We start from the raw sequence: 15853 nt of genomic DNA, 5'->3' as shown, positions 1-15853 counted from the left end.
TTGAGGCTCAAGGGAGGCAAATAATTGCTGAAGACTTTGAGGACATACACAGATTGTATGGATATATGAAGGACAGACTGATAGCTGTTGTGCTTCATATACCTTGTAGGAATGAGTATAAGAGATCTTAAAATCAGTCATACAAGCTTTTCAGTTACTTTACTAGTCACTTATGTATTTACTGTACTCTGTGGATAAGACAAATTGTCTTCTCTTGTGCAAGACTCTTCACAAATACTCTTATGCCTGTACAACTGGACCAGACAGCTGTACCACAAAAGACTTCTTCCAAGGCAGGCATCACAGCATCTTGTCATAAATGGCTGGGAAGCTTCCTAGGGACAAGAATTCAGTTTGCAAGAAGACAGACAGAAGAGTTTGCCACAATTAACAGAGGCCCTCTGAAATACCATAATTACATCAATAATTTTTTCCATTCTCTAGGCAGCTCAAAAGACCTCTGAATCATTTTCATTGTATTCTCATGGACATATTTTTTCTTATGAGACCATTCCTCATGAGCAGGCCCATAATATCACCTTCTACCTTTCCAATGGAGCTGATCAATCTTTACTTTAGCCATGAAATAACAGGTTCAGGGAGAGTCCATATAAAAATAATAAAAATAATAATAATAATAAAAAGTAACATAGGCTCCTTCCTTCCTTCCTAAAATGAATTAAAAATGGTTTCATAAAGCCTCTGTGGACATCACCATAGATGTTTTGTGCCATGTGACTTAATGGAGCAAGTGCTTTTTTTCCATGGTCTCTCTGATCTTTCACAGGGATGAATTTCATAGGTCCCAACACATTTTTTTCTCAAGCAATTACAAGTTTTCCCCTTTTTGTCTTCTTATTACTGTAGTGACACATCACTGCTATAATAAAGGTAGACTATGAGAGAGAAAGTCAAATCCATATGAAATTTTGAATTGATCAAGACCTCAATCTTGGAGGCTCTGTGTTCACTGGAGGGCAAATGTCAAAGGCAGACCAACACAGTAATGTCTTGCTGGCCTCCTGAGTAACTCCTAAACAGAATATCTGGCAGCTGGTAGGAAAGTTTCTAGAGAACTTGTAAGGTCAAACAAGAATTACTGAGGAAGGGAGTGGATCTTATGTGTGGGAGGGAGTACAAAATTGTTATTGTTTTCAAGTGAACCACTGAAATAATTACTTTGAATGGAACTGAACTATACAGTAAACCAAACAACAAAAAGGACTTTATAGCAACTGCTCCCTATTCAGGGTGCTTTTGTGGTTTTTATTTATATATGTGTATATATATTAGGTTTTTTATATATTTATTTTTTTATTTTCTATTCTATTTTGAAGGATTTATCCCTTTCCTAATACAGCAATAGTCAGAACTCTTCTCAAGAAAGCATCAAAATCAAAATGATAACTGTCCTAATCAGCACAAAATCTCCTGTGGCGTTTCCAGTTTCCGTGTTACCCACCTCAGCACTGAGTGTACTGCTTCAATTCTTATGCCAGTGTCGCAACCCCTGGGTCACGCCTCTGCCTAAGGAGAACAGGTTTGGGTGTTATATTTTACTTGATGTAACAAATCTGGCATGCAGACTCTAGACAGAATCATAGACTTTAAACTTCTTTGATTCCTATTGATCACAGACAAGAAGATCTCAGGGATGAGCTATCAGCAGTATTGTCTCCCAAACGAAATAAAGTGCCTTGATACAAAGGAATAATAAGTATGCATAGTTCTAATTATTAGTTATTCTCTCACAGTGTTCTTACTCAAATTTATTTTAAATGTATATGTGCTTCTCTTGGGGTCTGGTAATTAAGGCTGCAAAAATACTATTTACCTTATTTATAATAAAACCTTTAGAAATGACATATGTCCTGTATCTGCAGCTTCCATCTGCTCCAGATCAGATAAAGGAGAACAATATTTCCTTAAAAGGAAATTGGACCTGATTAAGAAATTATATTAGAGGTGTTTTTTTCTCCAAAAATTAAAAAAAAAAATCCTTCCCCCAAAATATTTTTCTAGTGTTAGTTTCAAAGATACCCTCTTAATCCAAAAAAGATATGTAAATGAGACTTGTGTATGAAGACCTCATGCACTCAATTTCAATGCTTCAAAAGGTTCAAGAAAAAACACTTCAGATGTCTTCCATTTTCTCTTTCATTTCTTTCCAACCTCAGTTCTAGTAACAGAATTATGCTTTCAGATTAAAACTTCTAAGTATATTTCTAAACTAGAAAAAGGAGGACAAGGGCAGGGAAGAGGACACTTAATTTATTATCTTCTCACATTAGAATTACAGGGAACCTTAATGATATACCAAGATATAAATCCTGTAGTTTGTACTATATTAATCATCTGTCTACATGAGAAGTCAGATAAATATATAATCCTATTTCTGCATTGCAGATTTTATATGTCCCTTCCCTTCCGCAGGTTTTGGGCTTTTTAAACATTGCTTCTAGATTGGTGGGAAATCTGTAATAAGCTAGGGAATGGCATAGCAACTAGAGTTTGTTAAAATGAAGTTACACTAAGCTTAATATGAAGATAAAAGAAATAGCTATTCAGCCATTGCAGCAGCAAGTACCTTTTGTCACAGTGAGCACAATTTGCCTCTGTGGTCTCACCATCCCTACACCAAGGTCAGCTCTGCCACCATCCACAGGCAGCTGCTGGCTCCCCCAAGCCTTCCCCCCTAGCCTGGGCACCAGCCACATCCCACCTGCATATTGAAAGACCTTCATTTGATACAGACTCCAGCAGTCCGTACCTACATCTCATTGCTGCATCTCATAGTCCTGGAAAAGCTGTATTTCCCTCTTTCATCTCCCCTTTTCAGCCCACACAAGTAAATAAATTTCATACTTCTGCCTCCTTTGCCTATTTACAATATTTAAGCACTACACAGAGCAAACAGAAATGCTCAATACTATTTTGGACAAAACCAAACCAAAATTTAAAAATTAACCTAATGGAAGACTCCATATACAGTGGTGCATACATGTAAATTGGGTGCCCTGTAGACTACCAGCTCCCCACATATGCTTTGCAATAAAATACCAGCTCCTAACCCTTATGTCCTAAAGGGGAAGTCTTGGCACAGCACAAGGTACATCATGGTAGTCCTTTCCTTTTCCTCTTGGTAAATGCAAGACAAAGGCAGACCCCTCAGTGACAAAGAGGTCTGGCCTGCCCCATGCAAACCAGTGCCATGAGGGGATGGGAGAGGCATCAAGCCCTGAGCAGGAGCCAAATACCCTGTGGAACAAAGAGTTTGCTGCCAAGCCTATATGGAAAGAGGGAGGTATACTGCATGGAAATCAGGCATATCATTGCTTCTGATGGGTTGCTTTCATGGCATGTTCAGCCATCTTATTCAATAGTGCTGATTTAGCATTTCACCTTATCCTGCAGCAGTCTGCATAACAATTTCCCATTAAAGCATTACAGAGGTAACTAGTCCTGTTACAATGCAAATGCCCTCCTTGGCTAATGTGACAATCTACAGTGCACCTAAAACTGCACAGAATTCTTCTACAAATTTCCCAGGTTAACTCAATGAGTCATTATTAGGGATTCCTTTAAGTACGGTGCAGGGAGAAGCAATCACATATCTTTGTGAAAAAGAACCCAGAAATCATTATTTCATCGCAATTGCATTTCACTGGTCCCTAAATATCAAACATCAGTTGATATATTTTTAGAACAACATGCAAAATCTTCATTATAATGCAAGCAGAGGAGAGGAACGCAGTAAGCATGCAGCATAAAATGAAATGGTCCTCCTCGGCCAGGACAAGCTTCTTCCTAAACCAGCTTACAAAGGACACAAATCAATGCTGCCTCCTGACATTCAGGATCACACATTCCCCAGGCAGGCTGGAACAGGTTATTGGGAACACTGCTGTCTTCTAATTACCTGTGTGACACAAAGGGTACTGTTCTGAAAGACAACCCATAATGGTAGCAGCACATTTTTATGGTGCTTCATCAGCATCAGATTTTTTCAAGGTTAGTTATATGCTGAGGACAACTATTACAATATATTCATCGATCCTGCAAGACAAACAGCATATATCGCACGTGCCAAAATCGGCCATACTGCTCTAAGTGTAAGTCTTCTCAAGACCCACGAGTGCACAGAAACCTGCTGCAACAAAGACTGGGGATGGTTATGTCTGCCCTCAGAAGGCAATGGCCCAAGGAGAAAAAGGAAAAGACAATAGGAATGAAGATCCTCACCAGCCCTAGCTGAGAAGTGTGCTGCACTTGTAGGTGAAAAACAGTTTAAATTGAATAACATAATGCAGCAGATAATTGGATCTACTGGGGAGGAGGGAGGGGGGGTACTTATGTCCAAAACTGAACTTCAGACTTTCAAGCACAAGTGTGCTTCTTGCTGGCTGGAGCTAGTATGAGCTGGTTGCAAATTTTGATAATGCCTGAATCCTGTAAGAGTGGCAAATCCAATTATTGAAGAGACGTGAGAGCACCACCAGTAGAGACAGACTGCATGCACAGACCAGTGGGATTGTGAAAACCAGGGATCTCAAGTTGCAGAAGGAGGAGGAGGCTCAGCAGAAGGGTTCCCCAGAGAAGTGGTCTGCAAGAAGAAGGGTGTCTGAGAAAAAAAATAAAATAAAATAAAATAAAATAAAATAAAATAAAATAAAATAAAATAAAATAAAATAAAATAAAATAAAATAAAATAAAATAAAATAAAATAAAATAAAATAAAATAAAATAAAATGAAGAGTTGACGAAAAACCTGGAGGTGTGGGCAGGTCCTGGAGATCAGAGAGATGAGTGAAGACAAATGCCAGGGGATGCCCAGTTCAACCTGTGTGAGATCAAGCAGGGTAAAACTCTCCTCTCCTTGCACCTCGAATACGTGCCAATACCCAGATCCCTGTGGGCTGCCATTTCCCATCTCACCCATGGCAACTGGCTGCCAGCACTCCAAGGTGCAGGACTACCCTCATGCTTCTTCATCTGCTGGATCAGCTTCAGTTAGCCTGCTGGCTTACGGAAAAACTTTGAGGCATTTCTATTTTCACATTTACCAAGAGACTTAAGACTGATTCTGTCTGACCTCATGTTTAGCGGCCAGTAGAAAATTCCCATTCCATTATAAATCAACAGTGGTACACAGAGGGACTGAGCTTCACCTAAAATACCTGGTAAACCAACCAGTGGTCAGTTTCAGCTGTGATGGCTGACTTGTGTCCAACAAGGTGGGTATTTTGTTATCATCAGTCTTTGGCTAGGGTGTGCAGAAGGAGGTAACCCTGATGGCATTTAAACACCAGCTCATCACAAGGTGAAGTGCAAAGTTTGCACTGAACTGGACTATGAAGCACAACTCAAATAAGAGCATGGAAGATAACTTATCATACCAAAGACAGCTCTTGGCTAAGAAAATCTCCTTAGAAGAGATGTATGTATGAGGAAAGCCATTTGCTTCAAACACGTAGCTATTTCCACAGGTCAGGAGCTGGGAAGGCCAGAGAACTGGGAAGAGAACTACCGAAGCTCCTCTTTGCCCAGCGTGTAACAGTTAAGCACCTCCTCATTTTGTGCAGTAGATTTCTCAGCAAGATTCAAAGCATATTGGACTGAAACTCATTTTATTTTTAATTCAATTCATATGGTTTTATTTTTAACTCACTTTAATTAAAATGCACTGAATGAAATTATCAATTGAAATTATTTCATCAGCTGTGAGTGTTCATTCTTTAGTATATATATATTTTTTATTTTAGTACATTTTTTTTGTCCTCAAAAAAAGTTTATATACATACCACAGTGCATCTAGGCTGTAGATGCAAGGTATTGGACCTTAATATCACATCTTTCACACTCTTAATTGTAAGTATATTCAGGGTATTTACCATAATTTGGATTTTTTTTATTTTTATTTTTTTGGAAATGCTTCAGTTCTGGGCTAACTCCTAAAATTGCAGTTCCATTTTAATCAAGGAACACTTTTAGGACAAATATTGTCCTAAGCAATATTTGTCTCCTTATGGTTTTACCTTTGTTACTTCAGAGATTTGCTTCTTAACATACCAGTGTGCATTAGCAATCAAGAAAGAATACGGAACTATATCACAAGAAGGGTCATCTAGTGAAAAAAGAACACACCTAGGAGGTCTATCATCTACTGTCCAGTGACTGCTTGCAATGCAATAGTCAGGCATCTTCATCAGTACCTGGATGATATCCGCACAAGTCTGCAGATGATACAAACGAGGGAGGAGTGGTTGGTGACACCAGATGGATGTGCTGCCTGTCAGAGGGACCTTGATGGGCTGGAGCACTGAGCCAGCAGGAAGCCCAGCAGAGGGAAGTGCAGAATTCTGTTCTGGGGGAGGAAAAGCCGCTTGCAGGGCTGAGAGGCTCCTGGTGGACACAAAGTTGACTGGGAGATGGAAACACATCCCTGCAGCAAAGAAGGCCAACAGCCTCCTGGGCTGCATCAGCCAGCGTGCTGCCAGCACAGCAAGGGAGCTGATCCTTCCCCTCTGCTCAGCAGTGCTGAGACACATCTGGGTTGCTGTGCCCAGTGCTGAGCTCCTGGTACAGGAGAGACATGGACTTCCCAGGGTGAGTCCAGTGAAGGGACACAGAGATGATGAAGAGACTTGAGCATCTTCAGTCTTGGCCAGTGGGACACTGAGAGGGAGCTGGGGCTAGCCAGCCTGGAGGAGAGAAGGCTCAGGGGGAACCTGATCAATGTGCTTAATTCCCTATGGGAAGGAGTAAAGAAAATGCTGCCAGACTCTTCTCAGTGGTGCCCAGTGAATGTTTGGTGTTGTTTTTTGGTTTTTTTTTTGGTTTGTTTTTTAAAAAAGGTAATGAGAGCTAACTGAGACAGGAAATTCCGACTGAATGTGAGAAAATCATGAGGGTGGTCAAACTGGAACAGGTTGTGGTGTCTCCATCCCTGCAGACATTTAAAACCAGACCAGGCTCAGCCCCGAGCAACCTGTTCTCATTGAACCTGCTTTGGGCAGGGTGGTTGGACATGATCATCTCCAGAGGAGATCATCTCCTCCCAACCTCAGCTGCTCTGATTTCCTGACTCTGTAAAATCAGTTAACTCCTCCACCTCTTTCACCTTCCACATCTGTGGGAGGAAGACAATAGGTAGAAATTGCACAAACTTACAAATAAATCACAATTATTTCTGCTGGGCCTCCTCTAGGACTTCTCTGATAGCCTGGTGCACAACCCTCATATGCTCTAACCATGCAATGGCTACTTTTAAACCATGAACCAATGCCAACAGGATGAACTTGTTCACATACCTGGTAGTACAAGAGAAAAACTTTGTAACTTGGTCACCATTTCTCAACTATGCAAAGTCTGATATTCAAGTGGACATCCCACAGCACTTTTTAGTCTTCATATTTAATTGACTTACAGTATTAGAAAGGAGTATGTCCTGTACTTTGCAGTAATGCCAGCGTCCTAGGACTACTTTTGTGTTACTGGGCTATTTTTAAATATGCTTAATTCCTAAACTTTTTGTTACAAATTGTTTTTTTTCTTCATATGTGAATCTCTATTTTTAGTACACAAAATAAGATTTTATATTAAGAAAAATAACATAGAAAGCATGTTTTTTTCTCCCTAGACACAAATAAAAACTGTAAAACTTCGATCACAAACCCCACGGCTCTTAAAATTGTACAATATGTTTGTGCTTTGTATGGAAGGACATGATACTTTAAAATAAAAATTACTATAAAATGCTACTGATCATTTTCATTGTCTTTTACATGAAATTAAGGGTTAAAGGATTTTATGAAGTATATATATACTTGCATATAAAAAAGTACAGCATACAAAACATAGGCTATGTAGGAAGAAGTACTGTTCCATTATGCAACCGTTCCAGTAAGGATATGGTATCATTGTATGCAATGTATATATAGGCAATATATAGGAATAAATTCTGTACGGTCTGACAGTATTGAGCATCCCTGCTGTGCACAATAAAGCCCTGGCAAGTTGAATCCAAGCTGAGATTTCCTAATCTCAAACACAACGCCTGGACTGCAGGTGCTGCAGAGGCAGCAGAACTATCCCGGTCACACAGATTTCTGTTGCTTGATTTGCAACCGAGCCATACTGCCAGGGAGCCTCCATTCAGAAGGGATTCATTGCTACCTTCCTGGCTCAGCAAGAAAAGAATCTTAATGAAAGCATGAGAGAGACTGTCTTAAGCTTTAGCAACACATTTTGGTATATGAATTAAGCAAAAAAAAACTCTCTAGAGCAGATGATTTAATCATAATCATCCTTAGCCTTTTTTAAAAAACCCTGTTTCAATTGGCTTATTTAAATCATACATAAATATGTAATTTTAATCATGATTTTTCTTCAGTTGATCAGATAATGTATAAGATAAGGTTAATGAATTTTTGTTCACTTTCAGCAATCAGCCAGAAAGGCATAGCAGTACTTGCTGAATTCCAGTGAACTGTAATATCCTTCTTTGTCTCCCCTTGAAAATGTAATGAAAAATCTGGCAGAAGCTAAGCTTATTCTCTACAAGGTTCCACGTTATGGTGAATCAAATAAACTGCTTTCTTCTCTTCAGAACATTATTTTAAGTCCAACCTGTGAAAGTATTTACATTTACAAAAAGGAGGTGGGTTCAATTTACAGAACTACCAGCTGCTGTAGTCCTACTGCAGTATAGTGAGGTTTTGGTGAATGTTAGAGATAGGTACAAGGTCATGACTTCTGTATTTATTTCAAAATGTAAGAAGGAATTATTACATACACAACTGACATTTGAAAATATGAACTGCAGAATGAAAAAAAAAATAAGGTGAAAATACTAGTAACATTCTTATATATAAGCAAAATGTAAGTTCACATTTTCAGTATTCAGACCAGATTATTTTTTTTTTAATCATTAGAGAAATTTTTGCATCCCAAATTCTAGAGCATTAGAAAAGATAAGCTGTACATTTTACTAAGGGGGGAGAAGGAAAGAGGAAAAATAATCCTTTAAAACTGTTTCCTAGATACATTATATGAAATTTAAAAGAAAAATGCACTCACAAAAGTCACTTCATGGAAGCTCTTAAAAGAACTGTATGATACCTAGTTCAGCATTACCATGTCTTCTGTAACCTGTAATCCTACTGACAAGCATGAAACTCTCCTAAGCTGTGTCAATATACATGCATGAAGCCTTTTTATATATGCAGAAAGCATAAGAAATATCATTCAGCTTCCATTGTCAACAGAAAAAAAATAAATAAAATAAAAGACCTTTTCTGTGATAATGCAAGCATATTTACCATTGATGTGCTGGGCCAAAAATCAATCCTTCACAGAAATGTAAAAAGAAAAATGAACAGGATGAGAATGGGGGGTAAAAAAAAAAAAAAGTAAAAAGCAGATATTCATGCTGCATTACTATACACAACTTATCTACCAGCCCTAATTTACTGCCTTATTCACAAACTTATTCATTTTACCAGCACTACAAGGAAAATATGAAACACTTCTTCACAGGTAGCAATTTTCATTAAAATGAGAGGAACAGGAACAAAGTAAAAGCTGTATGTGATCAAAGACCTGCTGGATACCTGAGTCAAACAGTTATTTCAGAGCAAGGTACAAGAGCTAGTCATGCATATGGATGACCTCTCACAAATTAAATGCTAATCGAGAATGCATCTCGACATAAAAAAATGTGGACTGTGAAGTAGATCTGTAATCTCCTTTTACTAAGCAAAGACTAACAAAAAGCCTTCATCATCAATTTCATACTGCATATATCTAATACTAACCACCAACCCCAGAAATAAAAGAACAGTTTTTTCCATTTTAAGCATGCCAGCTATCATTCAAACATCCTCATTTGTATAACATCTCTGCAATCCTTTAACAGATTCCCTAACAGAACGTACTAAAGAGGTCAAATGACCAGAAGTCCTAGTAAGTATGCAGCACTTTGGATGTATGTGGATCGTAAAATGAACAGTTTTACCCTGAAAGAATATGCATTGCATTCCCTTTTAGCAACTTCAATACTTACCTTCCAGAAGGTATGGAAAGCACAGGGCTAAGCATCTGCTCCTGGCTGCTCAAGTGCTCCAGGACTGCCTATGGCCATCATCTCATTAGTCCATGGAAACGACGTGCGGTGCCCAAGCAGCTGCCCCAGCTTGTACAGGACAACTCCAAGTCAGTAAAGGGGAGGCTGGGGAAGAGCTCGACCGCTGCCCAGGACCGCTGGGCAGATGAGCTGCCAGCGCCGCAGGCAGGGATCAAACGCACAGAAGCTCCCTTTACATAATAGGAAATGACTCCTGTAATCTTATGTTTTCTGTTAAAGCACTGTATGGTTCATGAGCAGCAAAAGCTTTTCCATGCAGCATGCAGGGATTTGGGGCTGATTTTTTTTTTCCAAGTATGTATGTATCTGTAAGAATTACCGGTTATTGTACCAACACACCATAGAAAGCCTTTCCCCACCTTGCCACAGGAAACACTATGCATGCTTAAAAGAAATTACATAAAATTCCCTGTTCCTGTTACAGCATTTTCTAATCCATTTCAATAGAAAGGTACTGCACTACTTTTTTGTTGTTGTTTGTTAATCGGTGTGCCCTTTACTTTCAAGCATACACATCAAAAAAACTATAAGCAGCTCTAAAAATAAACCCAGTTGAGGATTACATATCTTCCTAATAAGAAATGTCTTTACCTCTCATAAGATCATATTAAAGTTAAAAACAAAGTCAAACTGCACTGCTCACATTTTAGTCTTTTCTGGACCTTAGAAAGAAGAAAAAAAAAAAAAAAAAGCACATCCAATTCTTACCAGCAATGCAATTCTTACCAGCAATGATAAAAGCAAAACCTCATCCACGTGTTCTCTTCACCACTAAATAACAGATTTAATCTAAATCAAGCCCATTTCTTTAAAAAAGACAACATCATACTGAATTTTTAGCCCACAAAAGCTTAGTGAATTATTTCTGATGCAAGAGTGCCTTTTAGCAATGCAGTTTCTGTTTGACCTTACAGAATAATCTACAGAAGTTGCAGCATTACCTTTCCAGAGATTCACAGGGCATGAACCAAAATCTAATGCATCACTCAGACCCAGTCTCCACACCATTTTCTCATCAGCTTGTGCCTTCATGAGAAGCAAATTGCCAAATAAACAAGCTCAGAACAGAAAGGGGAACAATTTTTTTTTCTTTTTTTTTTTTTTATTCTCATGCTGTGGATGTCGCTACTTACTTGGCTAAGATATCATCACAAATCCAAAATGATTTCAATTACACAGCGGAGTAATCACCGTTCGGCATCTGTAAGGGATTGATAAGCGGAGCTACATTACCGGAGTCCCTCTGCAGACCGTACCACCCCGGCTGGCAGGTGGGGAGGCAGCCGAGCTTCCTGCCAGAGCATCTCGCTGCCAGGGCGCAGGAGGATGGTTGCCGCCTGCAGTTTCACATTGCTAAAGGAGGGAAGCAAGCAGCAGGCAGGGTAAGGGAGGAAAAGGTTTCTCTGAAAGAAAAAATGGACTGAACCACCATGTTGTTGTTTGTGATTTTAATACTTCCCTTGGGATAATGACAAAAACGGAAGATGGCAAGCTACCAGGAATATGCCACTTACTCAGAAACGGGAGAAACCTTCAAGGACAAGGACTGTCAAGTCCTATCACTCTCATTTGAGGAGGAAGGGAAGGTGGAGGGGAGGCTGTGTATGAAGGGGGCAAGGGGAGTGAGGGAAACAGCAAATCCAGTGCCCCCCTGCAGCAGACAGCAGGCTGCATCGGCTGGCTTGCCGAGCGTTGGAGTACCAAATGTTTCCTTAGCTTCGTTAACTAATTATAAATTAGGCAGCAAATGCAACAAACATGTCTCTCTCAGATTATTTCATAAGCACCTTTTTCAAAGACACAGCTCTCTTCCTCTCTTGTTCTCTTTCTGCTTATATAAGAACCAAGGTTAATTATAATGAAAACGTCAAAAAATTATTTCCAGGCTGTGATGTTTTTGTTGCACTTGTGTTTCTGTCATGCCTTCCAGAAATCTAAAACCCACACAGAAGAAGCATGCAAAAATGCCCTCATCTTTAATCTGATCTGGTCACATTAGCATACACTGTAAAGCCATACACATGCCACAGTAGCTTTGCCCCCCCACACCTTTTTTTTTTTTTTCTTTTTAAACATTAAAAACATAGCATTCTAATTCATGATAACAAGTCTTAGACTTTCTGAGAAACCAGGGCATTTTATTTTATTCCAAGCTGCTTACTATCTGTTTTGTGTTATTTCTTCAGAACTAAATAAATAAATAAATCTACCTGATATTTTGAATTATTACATGAGTAGGATTCTGAAATGCCAAGGGCTGTATATTTCAATGGAACACCCTTTCATAGCTGTGCAAAAATAAATAAATAAATAAAATCCAAGCACTAAAAATAAAAGGGACATCAGTCCTTTTAAAAAATAAATCTATGTAAAAGGGGTTATTTTTTTTAAAGTCAATTTAAAGTAAATCATGGTCAGCACATGCACTGTGTTCCCAAACAGTGGTTTCAAATTCTGTACCTCAAACCATTCCATCCTGATAGTGACTGAACACAGAAAAATATACTGTTTTTCTTCAACTAGGTTTAAAACAGCATATAGAAAAGTTGTAAGCTTTTCCATAGTATCCTAGGACAGCAGTGGTTCGTGACTTCACTCTGTCTTGGACAGAATGGGCAACTGCAAGTAAGCATACCTCCCTGAGCACTAATAGGAGTAGCTGTGCTGATGCTCTGTCATCCTGCCTTACTCGCTGCTCAGAATATCAATTCAGCCAGTTAAACCAAAAGTCTGTACTGCACTGCACCAAAATGGAAGCTATTAAAAAAAAAAAAAAAAAAAAAGCACCACAGCTAGGATCATTGATCAGGGAGTTTCATCTATGCTGATTTTTTTTTAAATGAAGTAAAATTTAAATTCCTACCAGGATCAATACAGATTTTTCTCCCGTGAAACTGCCTTTATCATTAGAAAGCTCCAGGCAATTATATGCATGTCAGGGCACTAGATGCAGTGACTTTGTGTTATATTAAGCACAGAGATGTGTCCCCTTTTTCTTAGCAAGTCTTTGGTACAAACTGCAGCTTTAAGGAGCACGGAGTGCAGATTTAAAACTGAATTCAGGCACTGAAAAAAAAAATAACAGGACAAAAAAAGTGCTATACTTGAGATGTGTTGTGCTTAGGTCCAGACCCACAAATATTGGTGACCTCTCCTGCTCTGTCAAGAAAGCAGGAAGATACCAATGTAACCTGTAATTATTAAGATACAACATTTATTTTTCTGTACATGTTTTAAAGATGATTTGAAAAGTTCTAAAAGGTTGATTGACAGAGTAACAAAATAGATTAAAGAAGATTTTTTGAACTGTCCTTCCTAGATGAAGAGAGGAATAGCTTAAAAAAATTGAACACGGTATGGCACAAGTTTTTCTACATCTGGCTCTTGCCAGTCTGACTGCAGCTCACAGTCATGTGTGTCATAGTACAGAAACTTCAGCCTGGGTACAGAATCACCATGCCTAGATTGGTCTTGGTCAGGAAATACCCTAATCTTTGGTTGTGACTAATAGAGTAGAGGCAAGGGAATGAGAATGCAAAGCGAATAACAAAAATATGTTCAAAAAGAAAGAAAAATCTTAGTTTGAACATATTACTATGGACCCAACCCAAAGGAACAAGTTTTCACATGAATAGTCCCAGTGCATATTTAATGTAGGGCCTCAAAAGTATCACACCACGTAATGAGATGATCAAGCTATTTAAACTTTTTGCTGGGCCCACCAGTTTGGAGCCCATCTCCAGTGCTGTAGGCATTTTATTGCTAGTGTTGGTGCTACCTTCATCACAGCACTGCTACTCATCCCACTGCCACCTGTGCTACAGGAAGCTGGCCACCATGGCTGAGCACAACCTCAGAAGATGTGTTCAAGGCCAGGTTGGATGGGACTTTGAGCAACCTGGTCTACTGGGAGGTGTCCCTGCCCATGGCATGGGGGTTGGAACTGGATGGTCTTTAAGGTCCCTTCCAACCCAACCCATTCTACGGTTCTGTGGTAAGATGCACTTTCAGGAGTAAGAATTGACCTCCTGTGTCATGGCACCATGTACAACACTGGGAGCTTGCCTTGTTTTTAAATAGAGAATGCAAAGTCATGTTATATTTGTCCTTACCTAGAGCAACTCTGTGCACACCCTGCAGAGGTGCTACACATCCTTTCTTCTAATGCAATGTCAGGGCTCAGTGTGTGCTCACTACCCTTCAAGTTACAGAACAGGCTAGGCATCACTAGTACCTTACAACCAAAGCTAAAACCAGCAATTCCACCCCACAAAATAAGCTATTAAGTAGCACCAATATTAAAAGGTTGTTTTTATTTATATTTTTTTAACACACAACTGTGAAATAAAGTAGCATTTTCCAATTTGCTTGGCTTTCAGCATTTCCAACTCAAAATGGCTACAATGTTAGCAGGCACTTTTTCTCGATCTCATTATAAAATTTAATAGCAAAGCATTGCAAAACAACAAAACATCTGAACAGTGCCTCTCCTGAAATGAAGATTTGTCAGCATGTCCTCATGCCTATTAAAGCGTCCAGTGGCATATTATTTAGCTCTGACAGTAGAACAATTTAACACCTTAACTTGGGGGCAAGTAGCGGAAATGGAGCAGAAAAAGACCAGAAAATTTGAAAGAAAAATACAAAGATGTTTCTCAGGACTAACCTTAAAAAACACCACCGCAATGCTTATGGGATGTGAAAGGAAGGAGACTTTAGCTATTGAGCTTGAATATGACCTGAGAAATTACTTCTCCAGTAAAACCTCAACTGGCAATTCAGAAAATAGCCAGAGACAAAAGAAAGATTCTACCTAATTTCTTTAGAGAAAATGTCAGTCCAGATGTGCTGGAGACAGACGTCATGAGCACCTTTCAAGGTCTTTATGAGATAATTAATGACAGGAAATGCAGGAACATAATTTTAATTCCTCTTTCAGGATCTTGGGGACCAAGACCTCCTTTTAAGTGAGGCTGTCCAATCAAAGGAATAGCACTGGAAATCAGCAGCAGATTTCTAATATTTTTCTAATCACAACCCAGATACTTAAACTAGAACAGCAGACTGGCAGCCTTTCATATTTTTAAACCTCATTTGCTACATTTTAAAAACAGGAATTAAATCTGTTTTCAGACTCGGTATTTCTCCAGTTTTGTAACATTCTGCAGTAATATTTCTGCAAAGAAACAGCTTGCATTTCCAAACTGCGCAAACATGTTGTTATCCCAGGAAGCAACATGACCTAATAAAAGAAGTAGAGGAGAGGGACCTCAGAACACCCAAATTCAAGGACTTGCCCTGCAGTTTCTTGACTATGGGATGTTAGTAGGTCACTTAATCCCACTGTGCTTCAATTTCTCTAACTATAAAATAAGTATATGCACTAGTAACAAATTACTGCAGTTATCGGTTGCTTGACTTGTTAACCCTTTCCTGTCTTTGAAAGTAGGGTATTTGACATACCTAAGTGTACTCTCTGAGGCAACGAAGGTTAGGAGGTAAGCAGCACATATTTAAAACATCGCTTTTATTGTACCAATTACTTTTACGACTGATAAACTACTGTGTTCCATAGCAGCTCACTTTCCACATCAGAATCCCAGTTTTCTCATACCCGAAAGCAGACCTACCCGAACGCCACCACTGTGGTTACCTCCTCTTTCCTCCAACCTCTGCCATCTGATATCCATCAATACAAACATTTCTTCT

General features: G+C 39.1%; 1 protein-coding gene across 23 annotated transcripts in view; it reads right to left on the bottom strand.

Moving 5' to 3' along the window:
- The window catches only part of ATP2B2 (ATPase plasma membrane Ca2+ transporting 2), a 420614-nt gene that overhangs the window by 228696 nt on the left and 176065 nt on the right, over positions 1 to 15853 (bottom strand). The window contains exon 1 of one of the 23 annotated variants that reach the window (XM_013105187.5): positions 11278 to 11520. The exons of 20 other annotated variants lie outside the window; for them this stretch is intronic. The gene's annotated coding sequence lies outside the window, so the exon portion shown is untranslated. Of the gene's footprint in view, positions 1 to 10063; positions 10218 to 11085; positions 11190 to 11277; positions 11521 to 15853 lie in introns of those variants that run through there. 2 more of the 23 variants (XM_021276424.4, XM_021276423.4) reach the window with 2 other exon arrangements.

This window comes from Anas platyrhynchos, chromosome 13 (genome assembly GCF_047663525.1).
Source record: "Anas platyrhynchos isolate ZD024472 breed Pekin duck chromosome 13, IASCAAS_PekinDuck_T2T, whole genome shotgun sequence".
Taxonomy (NCBI): domain Eukaryota; kingdom Metazoa; phylum Chordata; class Aves; order Anseriformes; family Anatidae; genus Anas; species Anas platyrhynchos.
This window is presented reverse-complemented; position numbering and strand designations above follow the sequence as displayed.